The sequence below is a fragment of the Ixodes scapularis genome, unplaced genomic scaffold (genome assembly GCF_016920785.2).
Source record: "Ixodes scapularis isolate PalLabHiFi unplaced genomic scaffold, ASM1692078v2 ptg000597l_1___fragment_1__unscaffolded, whole genome shotgun sequence".
Classification (NCBI taxonomy): Eukaryota; Metazoa; Arthropoda; class Arachnida; order Ixodida; family Ixodidae; genus Ixodes; species Ixodes scapularis.
In genome coordinates, this window is record NW_024610006.1 from 1,559,592 (window position 1) to 1,570,842 (window position 11,251).

Here is an 11,251-nt window from a genome sequence, read left to right on the forward strand (position 1 = left end):
CGTTTATTACAGTCACGGCAGATATATTAGAACAGTTTGTTTCACTTGTTTCAGTTGTCCTGCCAACCGTGCAGTTTGCAGATTTTAACTAGAAGAGACACTCACTCCTCATCGCAACGCAGTAGATTTGTTCAGACTCGAACCGTGCAGTTTGCAGATTTTAACTAGAAGAGACACTCACTCCTCATCGCAACGCAGTAGATTTGTTCAGACTCCAAAAAATTTACCCACACTATGGCACAGTAAAAGGGCAGAGGAACTCAATAGCATGGTAATTTCTAATACAACGCTAGCTTATCTTCATTCTGAATATTTATATTACTGCAAAAGCTTGACGTTAAAAAAAGCATAGAAGCTGCGATTTCACAGCCCACAGTACCAGTATTATGTTAACTGGGTCGGTCTTTATTTTTATTTTTTTTTATTTCCACGTTGATGAACCGATACATCCATTTTAAAAGAAACAAATATTTAACATAAATATTCCAGTTCAGCCGGAGACAGGCATCAGTCGTGGTGATCCATGCTCTCCAAAGTCTGCCTAGAGCAGACGACGCACCCACAGAAGCGATTATATAAATTTGGGCCGCACGCTGGTAACACGATTCGATCTTCACTGAAGCACCGAACAGTACTGCATCTTTTTCCGCTAGAATTGTTTTCCCACCGATAGTATGCGACAAAATAAACGGAAGAATCTACGCCGTCTCGCGCGCCGACGTGGAGAGCCTATGGGGCGGCCGTTCTCCTATCCCCGCTTTGATGATGATGATAGCGCGACCGTAGCGCCACCTCTAGGTCGATCTCGAGGCGAATAGCGTACAGCAAACTGAGCAGGCGCAGATCAACATATTGGCATGACACTGCAACGTACAACAGCATGTTCTTGCCCGGTATGTTCAATAGAACCTGGGACGGAGCTTGATGGTACTTATATCTCAACTAGAAAAGGAAAATATTAAGAAGAAATTAGAAATTAAGAGGGAGCGCTCCTCCAAGCCCCATAGAGAATACACGCGATTTTCTGCCATTTTACGAAAGTTCTCATTTAATAACCGTTACACCGATTTTTTCACACTTTTTTGCTATAAAAAGATTGATTCTTCGTCCAACTATCCCACAGAGCATATTTTTCATAAAAAAATTTATTATATTTTATATTAAATCGTGAAATCGGTCGGAATTGGCTGTTTTGACATGTTTACGTTAGAACGCGTTTTTAAAAACCTGTGAATTTTTAACTACAAATGTGTCTTGTGGGATATCTGCGGAATTTAACACGGAATTCAATTATAATAAAATTATAGCTGTAAGTACATCCGTTCTTTAACTACATCGAAAAAACTGAACCAAGGTGTTGTGGCTTGTTTTCCTCGTTTGGACGGTCAAGACTAGTTCGACGAGCGCCGCGTGAGGGCGCCACCATTTCGCCACGCACGCTGCTCTGATTTTGTATTACTCCGCGCGCATGCGCTCTTCAGTAACGCGCTTGTGGTGGTCCAGAGGCGGCAAGACCCGTCCAGACAGAGTGGTTTTGTTTCTCGGGGCGGGGTGTCGGGTGGATAGCTGTGCGTGTTTTCATAACTAGAAAGGCCGTCCTCGCAGCTATGGGTCCAAAGAGGTATAAATATGGCAAGCGAAAGGTCTCGAAGTCGCAAATAGAGTTTGCACGTAAGCGACCCTCTGCTGAAACTACGGATGGTGAGGTTGAGTCATCGTGTCGTAGTGCTGCGAGAACGAATTGACTCGGGGTGTTGAAGATGCCGCTTGGGAAGCCATGCAACAGGCCGGAGTGGAAGAAGCGAGGCGCACGAAGGAATCTGGCGAGATCGATGCCGAAGGCTATCCGCTTGTTACCGTCGTTGCAGACTGTGCGTGATCAAAGCGATCGTAGAACGACGCTCCTTCTGGTACGGTAAGTACTACATTTCTTCCTCTAAAAGGGGCGCCAATTTTGATCGTAGATATAATATACATTTCTTTAGAGTGCGTTCGAAAGAAATCCGAAGCATGTTTTTCTCGCCACGAAAATACATTAGTCTCTGTCGCTAGGCTACATTTGGGCGGACGCTGAGCATTTGGCAATGCGTAGTTTATTTTTATGGTGAGATGACCGTGGTTAGAATCCCTCTCTGTTGTATGTGTATCTCTGTGAATGCAAAATTTGTTTCGGCAACTGGGGTGACGATTTCTCACGAAGCACTGGAAACAGTTATGCTTTTTGTGTGCCTGTTTTAGTGACCGCTGTTTTATGTACTATACATTCCGAATATACGCGGTGCCATGCAGTCAGTTCGTCAGACGACGTTTTAGACAGCTCGTTTCTTCGAAGCTGCACCTTTTCAAGGATAAATCGTTCCATCGGAAATAGCCGGCGTTCGTTTCATCGATACACCTTGTGACGTTTCGTCTAGTTTTTCTATTATGTGCCTGCTCGCGCTTGCGAACGTAATTGCGCGTCCGTGTCTGCTTGCGTGTGCGCCTGCATGAGCGAGGATGCTTATGTGCGTGCCCCCCGTGCACATGCGTGTTTTCATGCCTACGCGTGAGTATATATACCCGCGTATCTGTGTGCGTGTTAAGGCTAGCCCACATGGTGCGCTTTTCTCCGCGTCTGCGTCGCGTCTGCGCCTGCGCTTTGACGTCACTTCCGGCGCCGGGACGAAACGCAGCGTTTTTTGGCGCATCCCGGCGTATCTGGAAGAGCCAGATATTTTGCGTCCACGCGTCGCGTCTCGCGCTGCGTCCAGAAGGCAACAACCAATGAACCGCCGTGTTCACTAGTTGCAAGGAGGGTTTGAATTTTCTCCACTGTAGGATTGTAGTTTTCGCCACAGACCTCGCGACGAAGGCGATAATAATTATAATAATAATACTTTTTATTTGCACATATTGCGATACCCAATCGGCAGCGTGCGTGGCTAGGCAAAAAGGTCGAGACCCTTACGCAGGTGGGCCTGCTAGCCCGCCGCCAAGTAGGGAAAGGGATACGGGAAAGGAAAATAAATAAAAACACTCAAAACAGAAAGATACACACAAATACGGGTAGCAGCCCTGTGCCATCAAAGCGCACGCGCGCACGCACACACACATACCCGCGCGCGCGGAGTTTACAAAATTTGCACGCTCGCGGCCTTCAATAAAAACGGCTTTTAGGCCCTGCCAACGCTAGCAGCAGGGCGAACATGGGTAGTTACGTCCTTCCCCCCGCGGATATCAGTTTATCATACCTTTTACACAAGTCCAGGGAATCCTCTCTGCTCCGCGGGAGAGGCTGACGCTGCTTCAGCGGAACAGAGAGGACCTAGCGAAGTACAAAAGCGTCCTGCACTCTGGCAGGCCAAATGTAAAGAATACAAGGACACCGAGAGACAAAGGTACAAAACTAATACTACCGGCAACAACCGCTACAACGTAACCACTGTAGCGGCCAGCGGCCAGCTGTAAATGTTTTGGCGCGGGCGATGGGGATGCCAATGGCGTATCGAAACGTGGATGAGGCGTACGCACTAAAAAGAATGAAAATTAGTGAAATTGAGCTTCATTGCGATTGTTGTAATTAAAAATGAGTGATTACTATTACTAAAATTAAATATTACGGCATGTAGCCATCATTTACCGCGCGATTTCTATTTAATGTTTGCTTTTGTTTCTTAAGCGCGTCTGGCTACGTTGGGCAGACGCTTCGGAAACGCAGATATGGTGTACTAGAAGACTGGGCAGTGTAGCGAGCGCCGGCGGAGGGGGGGCTCTTTCAGCGATGACCGGATCGGTGGCCGCGAGAGGGCGCAACGTGTAGTAGGCGTGCTGCCGGAGTGCGGAGCGCAGGCAGCGGTAGCGCTTGGCTGGCTTGGCGTTCCGCACGGGTTCGATTGTTTCGTATTGTTTGGCTAACTCTTTACGGTATTCTTTATTTCTGCTGTTTCACATAATATTTATCGCACTAATTCGTTGCCAAATGCTTTACCCGAGACGTGCATCTTCGGACAGGACGCCACAGTACACATCGCGGCACTGCTAGCGCGAACAAGACATTGGCGCTTTCTCGCATTTATTTCGAAAGAGTATTAGTGAGGGCGAACTTTTATCACCTGCGTTATAGACCCGAATGAGCTTTTTCCCCAGCAAGTAGAACTTTGCTGAGTTTCTTTGGTTTCTCACAAAAAAAAAAACAAAAAAAACGGCGATCGCTCTTTCGCGCTAACAATGTTGCGTTCTGAATAGGCGGGAAATCCATCCCCCAGAAAAACGTTCGGGAAGTATCTTGAAAGAGACGTCGCAAACGTGTGTCATCCCCTGAATAACGTAGGATAAGCATGCTGATGGCATGATACCTAAACAAATGTCTGCTTTTAATTGTGACTCTATAATTTGGTCCATATCACATGAGCGAATGACATTTTAGCGAACAGCGACATTTGAGCGAATGGACGTTTTAGCGAATAACGGGGGCGCGCGTTAACCCATCCGCCGCGCTGCGCTTTACGCGGCTTCGCGGCGACAGTCTGCGGCGGCTCATTACAAAAATGTGAACCCATTTGGCCCACCCGAAAACGCCGCTTCGCGGCGTCCGACTATTCGCTAAAGTGTCATTCGGTGAAACGTGGGCGTTCGCTAAAACGTCATTCGATCAAGTGAGTGCCTCCCCTATAATTTCGCTGTCACTGTAGTTGTGATAAATGAATTCCGTGGTTGAAGCGCACTACCATATGAATTGTTTCAATGTTTGGGAAAACAAAATGGGGCTTACAAAATGGATTATATCGTCTACTTCCGTAGGCTGCATGGAGGTGCCACTGTCGACTCTCGCAATTACTTCCACGGGCTTTCGAAGGAATTTCCATCACTATAGCCTTTATCGTAGTTGCTGTTACTTCGTAGGCTCAACAAACAGGACTGTGCGAATAGTTAGAAAAATGTATCCACTCACCAGCTCTGGTAGTAACCACAGTAGATAAATTCTTATTTATCCACTGAGCACCAGCTATATTGATATGTGGGTAACAGGGCAGACAGATAAATTTTTAATGATACACTGGGCGCCAGCGCACAGATGAGATTAATGAGGTGCACCCAAGGATTCCGGAGGCGATGGTACTTGCTTTTCCCAAGAGCTCGGGAGAGGGAGGCTCCCGAGCTCCCCCGTAGTCGGCGCCTATGGCGTTTTGTACCTCTGCATTCTCCGACGTGAGGTCATGATCTTGATGAGCTTCGACATCTTCAGGATAAATGACTCAGTATCTTCCGCTGGGCCATTAGACCCTTCAATTTTCTTGCGGTAAAAAGAGGCCTCTTAGCACCTTTTCATTGAAGAGACGGAGTGCTGGGCCAACCCTCATCTTTTTAAAGCCGTTAAGAAAAAAAAATAATAATAATTTGCTCATGTGAGGCCATAACCGTTAACGTCACATTTTCACAGTCACTTCTCCAAGCCTTTCTAAAGCAGTCAGCGTGGACAGGACCCTTCGGTGTGTCGAAACCAGTGTCTATTAGACCGATTTAGCAGATACTTTAAAGTGCAAAAAGTCCGCAAAAAAAAATGTAGAGGAAGACTGTCATGACTGCGTGCATCACATGAAGCAGAGTCTCCCTGTCACTCCTTTTATTGTTGCGGGATCACGACTTACGCCGTTCGAACTCGAGAGGGGCACGAAAAAGGGAACGGGCTTTTTTGGAGGACCGGCAGCCACTGTTGCAACCCGGCACGGGCCCCAGGAATTGAGGTTAGAAAGGGGGGGTTTCGGGGGGCATTGAGAATATAAGAGTCGTTGCGAATTATACGGGTGCTTTTCGAAAGACAAGGGGGGAGTGCACCCCCGTAGAGGGGTGTAGGGAAATCACTGCCTCGACACAAAACACGGCCCGTCTCTCTTGTCCCGCCGTTTTTCCGTCATTGTACGCGTTGTCTACATCCCACTGAACGGCACCGATCACAATCCATTTCACTCAACCATAAAAAAAAAAAAAAAAGGAACTGCAGCAAAACAGGGCGACGACGCGAACCAGGCGATCACATGCAGTACGACCACACGGCAATCCGAGCGGGGAGGAGCACGCCTGTTACCCGCAGCGCCCCCTGGCGTCCTTGCTCGCTGTCATCGCTGCGCCGACCTCCTCCCTCCGTTGCTTCTCGGCGCGGACGACACACTGCCCAGTTCTAGTACACCAGACGCGAAGCGCTGCACGGTAGCGCTGCGTGTGGTTTGACTGGGTGCACGCGTCCTGCTTAGCGCGCGCGCCAAGCCGAGACGCGCGTCTAGACGCACTGAAAAACGCGCCATGTGGGCTAGCCTTTTTATACGTGCATCTGCGTGCGTGTTTGCACGCGTGGGCGTTTGCCTGCTCATAAGTGCGCGTGCCTGTGCAAGTGCGCGCGTGCACGTGCGTGTGTAATTCGTGCGTACGTGTGCGCGGGTGTACGTGAATTTGCATCCGTGCCTCCGCGTGCATCCGCGTATCTGTGTTCGCGCATGCGTATGAGTGCCTAATTCGTGCGTGTTTGAGTGGGCGCATGCATACTTGGGCGTACGTGTGCCCAAGTACGCACGTTGTCGGACTTTGCGGGAAAGGTTCGAGAAGCTCGAACCTGGTCGAACTCGAACGTCGGCTGGTTCGCGACACCTTTAGTACTCACGTTGCGGACGGTTGGTGATTGGCCGCTGATAACTTCACCGTAACTTTTTGCTTTATGTTTAGCGCCATTTTTTATATTTCTATTCGTGCTATTGTAATCTTTTGCGATTAAACTCTCTGTACCCTTTCCTTGTGACCTATGAAACGATCTCGAACGCCTCGAACAATAGCGACGCTTGCGTTCGTTCTCGGGGCTAGTAGGCAAGGAGGTTACAAGTATTTATATGACGTCAGACTGCCTTTTGATGCCGAGTCACAACACAGAAGTATGGCCACCGAAGGCAAAAGCAGTTATCCCATTGGCGAGTTTGCTTTGTCTTTCAATTTTCACAACTCTCCCGAATCAGTTTTGCTTTATCGTTTGGTGGTCATGTTTGTGGGCGATGACTCAGCACGTGACTAGACCCTATAACCGTTCATGGTGTTTTTCTCTGTTTTTATTTTTTAGATTGAACGATTCTGCTGCAGTGTGGAACGAACTACACGAAAGTGCTCAACCTTCTACGAAGTCTTCCGAGGAGCAGAACGTGTGGGGATCAGGACTATTAGAAGATATGTTCTCAAGTCATGAAAAACTGCCCGGTCGCCAATCATTACAAATTGTCTATGAAATACTATAAGAAACAATCAGTGTCGTGAAAAATTGTATAAAAATACTTTGTTGTGCAGTGCTGGTGGCTAGTTGTGATGAAGTAACGAAGGTATATGCCGGTAGTTTGTCATATATGTATTCGATTATGTATTTATTTTTAAAGTACCTAAAATACAGTGTTGTTTTTCCTTAACTGGAACGTGTTTTTCTTTTAAAAAAGGGGGAGACCCGTCCGCGCGCGTGGAAGACCTGCAGGTGTCTGCGCCCGCGTTTACCCGGCAGGCTTTTGCGGGTTGATTTTGCGGGGAGCAGGCGTTTTTTCTTTTTCTTTTTTGTCTCGCCACCGTGAATAGGGTGCCTTCGTACACATTCGCTTGTGCGGAGTGGCGACATCTCGGCAATTTCACTGCCCGACCTTTTTTTTTTATTTATTTATTTTATTTTTTTTGTTTATGCAGAGTATACGTGCTTTGGCATCTCTCGGTGCGAGCCCGCAATTTTGGCTATAGACTTTTTCTGTGTACTCTCGTCTCCAGCCACCTAATAGGCGTATCCGGTATGGGCGACGAAAAAATAATCCAACGTTTCAACCTGCAAATAGTAAAAAAATAAAGGGGAGGCAAAACGAGAATGGGTGACGGTTACGCTTATATCCTAAATGCCTTCTATTGGCGTGGCGACGGCAAAACAATGTTTTCGCCCATATTGGAAGTGATGTCAATTCAAGATGGCGGCGCACTTGCAGAAAAGGTCTATAGACGAGCGCGCGAAGACCGCCCTGTTTACAAAGACGGTTTTTGCTTTGCCCACACCGGGTGTGGGCACTGCGGAATCGCAGCGTCTCGTTTTTGAAGAGAAGCCGCCTCTGCGTGGTGCGCCGTACTCAAGGCAGCGCCTCCGCAGAGGGACGGCGTCGGAGCCGCGTGTCGGTGTATATACTTCGTTTCACGTCATGTGCGAGCGAAGTCAAAGCTAGAAGCGCGAGCCCAAGGCTCCGAGCGTGCCGGCTTCGCACGTGCGTACGTGCACCACAGGCGCTGTTACAAGCAGCATGCTCGCGCTTGTAGCGTTGGCTTCGCTCGCCCATAAGGTGAAACGAACTAGCCTTTTGATACCAAATTCCCCCCAGAAGTTAATTTATAAACCGGGTGTTCTTTTTTGTTCTTTTTCTTTTCTTTCTTTCATTAAACTTTCAAGTTGTATGATAAAGCCTCAAAGGCAATACTGTGTCTCTGTCAGTTACTTCAAAATATCTGTATTCCTTGGCAGAGTCCTGCCTTTTCCGTGCGGATACTTCGAAAGTCTGACTGATTATTGAATTCCTGTTGCCCACGAGGATAACAAAGGAATATGTGCAGAGAAAGACGCTTCTTTTGACGCTTACAAAAACAAAAAAGAAAAAAAAAAAAGAAAAACGGTTGCAAAACTTGTCCTCGGATCCCTGGAAAAGGTCAAGACCGCTCAAGATTTTACAACTGACAGCCGTCGAATTCGGAGTTGTTCGGATAAATCCGAATTCGCGATAGTTTCACCGGCGAGTGTTTCACGGAGTTTATAGCATTTGTCCGAAAGTTAAAGTCCCTATCTACAACCTAGGTTTGGGCCCACCAGGTCCAATCACAGACCAGTTATAGGCACGTGTGCATTAGCGTGCTTTTCTTATACGCGCGTCGAAGTAATGCATTACGTGACTGGCTCCCGATTGAACCTAACGGGCCGTGGCGTCGGCTGACGACCATCGCAGGACGAGACGCAATCATAGTGCTAAATTCTTCTCGTTGATAAGACTGAAGGATGTGAATGAAATGTACTGTACGTTTTGCTTGGTGGATGTTTTAATGATTTCGCGTACATAGAGCTGACTATCATGTCATGATTCGTGTGGCACCGAACTCCGGCTGGTGGATTGCTGAAATCATCACCTCATCAACCCTCCCGGAACCCGCTAGGAACCCACTTGCCAGTATTCGTTAGACCCACTGTGTCCGACCAAATCCGATCAACTGCCTCGCGCTTCGACACCAAGGCGGTTTTCGTTTGCAGCGTCTAGGCGATCTGAACCGATTATTTTATCAATACTTCAAATGGTGCAGGTGTCAACGATTTGCAGTGTTGTTCAAGATACTCGACAAAAGTATTTAAGACAAGATACTAAATACCCAAGTGAGACAGTATTTAGAGTAGTATTCAAGTTACTTTTGCGCCAAACTATTTTGAGTAAAGTGCAAATACTTTGAAAAATAATTGAATTACTTTTGAAGATACTTTATAAGCGCGCGACGAGCTGAAGTTATTACAACTAAATAAAGAAATGGGGGCATCTTGATTATATTAACTTAGCTGAAACGCATATCGTTCGATGACCTCCTAGTGTACACCTCATTTGTCCCCCTAGACACGTGCAAAGGAGAAAGAAAGAACATTTAGTCTTAGTACTTCCCCTTTGGGGACAAACTTCTTCGTACGCCGGAAAAGGTATTTGAGATACTGAGTAGAAGATACTAAGCAATGTAGTTAAGATAGAGTGCTATTTACTCTCAATCGAATGTATCTTCAAGATACCAAAATACCGACAAAAGTATCTTAATTACAGTATCTTGAGTAGAGTATTTGAGATACGTAGAAGCCTTGCTATTTGCTTGTTTCAAGCGAGCCTCCTGCCGTCATATTGCTGGCGACACAGGAGAAAAGTGGTTTACCCGCCCTCTTGTTCAACATACCATAAAATACGCAGTATAATTACGAAATATTTACATAAAACTTTACTGACATGCGTATGTACATATACAGAAAGCTGGTGCACAACTGTTGAGGAAACGCACTGGTCGACACTTTTCAATATTTTAAAGATAAAGGTAAAACAAATAAACAGTGGGCGACACCAGTCCAAAATGTATACCTCGGTAAAAAAAGTTCCCGTGTGTCTGTGTTTCCCCAAAGCAATTCGAGAGCCAGTTCTGTAAGCTACGGAGGATGCTCGGCGAATGGCGAAGCCATTGATGTGTCTAGACTGAAAAATAGTCGCCGAGAGGACACTCAGAGGCATGACACGACTGTTGTCTGTCCGTCATAAAGACATCGTTTTTAGAGCGAAACAATAATTCGGATTCGCCATTCGCCGAGCTTCCCCCGCAGATTACAGAGATTGATCCTCTACTCTAGGAAAAGTAGACGCGCAGGAAGTTGTGCGAGGAAAGAAAAAAGGTAGCGAGTGGCGAATATTTGTGATTGCGTGTGCCGGAAAAATATAAAAAGAACCTGAACAATACTTAAAAATTAAAAATCTCGACCAGCCAGCAGACTTCACTGAGGCCTGCATTTTCATTTTCGGAAATTTCGGCAAACTCCAGTTGTGTGGCTTTAGCCCTATAACTTTTGCAACTGTGAATCCGTGGGCGTCAATCAACGCCAGGCCGCTTCGTCATCCATAGCCCAAAAGCGACGTTCACGGCGCCCACCAGGGGATACCAGCCAAGGTCGCTGTACCGGGGCCGCCCGATACGTGATACTTGTCCGCCGCCAGCAGGCCTTTTTTCGTCTTTTTTCTCTCGGTCGAGGCAGGGCCGGCATTTGGAGTGGGCGACCTATGCAGTTGCACCGGGCGCCATTCATAGAGGGGCGCCGAAAGGGCCGCCAGGTCATGCAGGGCTCAAACCTCGAGGGGATAAAATCAAAAACAAAAAACGACCGCATCGCCGTTTGGCATTTTGGCCGCAAAACCAACGACTAAGTTCTTGTTATAATTGGCGTCCATCAACCCGCAGCCACCTGTGAATGTTGTTTTACTATAGAGAACCTCTCCCCCCGGTGAGAATCAAAGCGTCATTGAATGAGTCATGAACGACTGGGCAAGCGGTCACCTCCGCACAGCTCTCAAATTACGAGCGGAGCAAAATCTGACTGGCAAAAAGCGGTGGAGCCAGCATGCCGCACTCTTAGCGCAACTTACTAAACGGTGGCGCCAAACCCATCGGCGAGCAAATCAGTGTGTCGGAGCGAGTCACGGAGTTTTGCTCTTAGTTATCA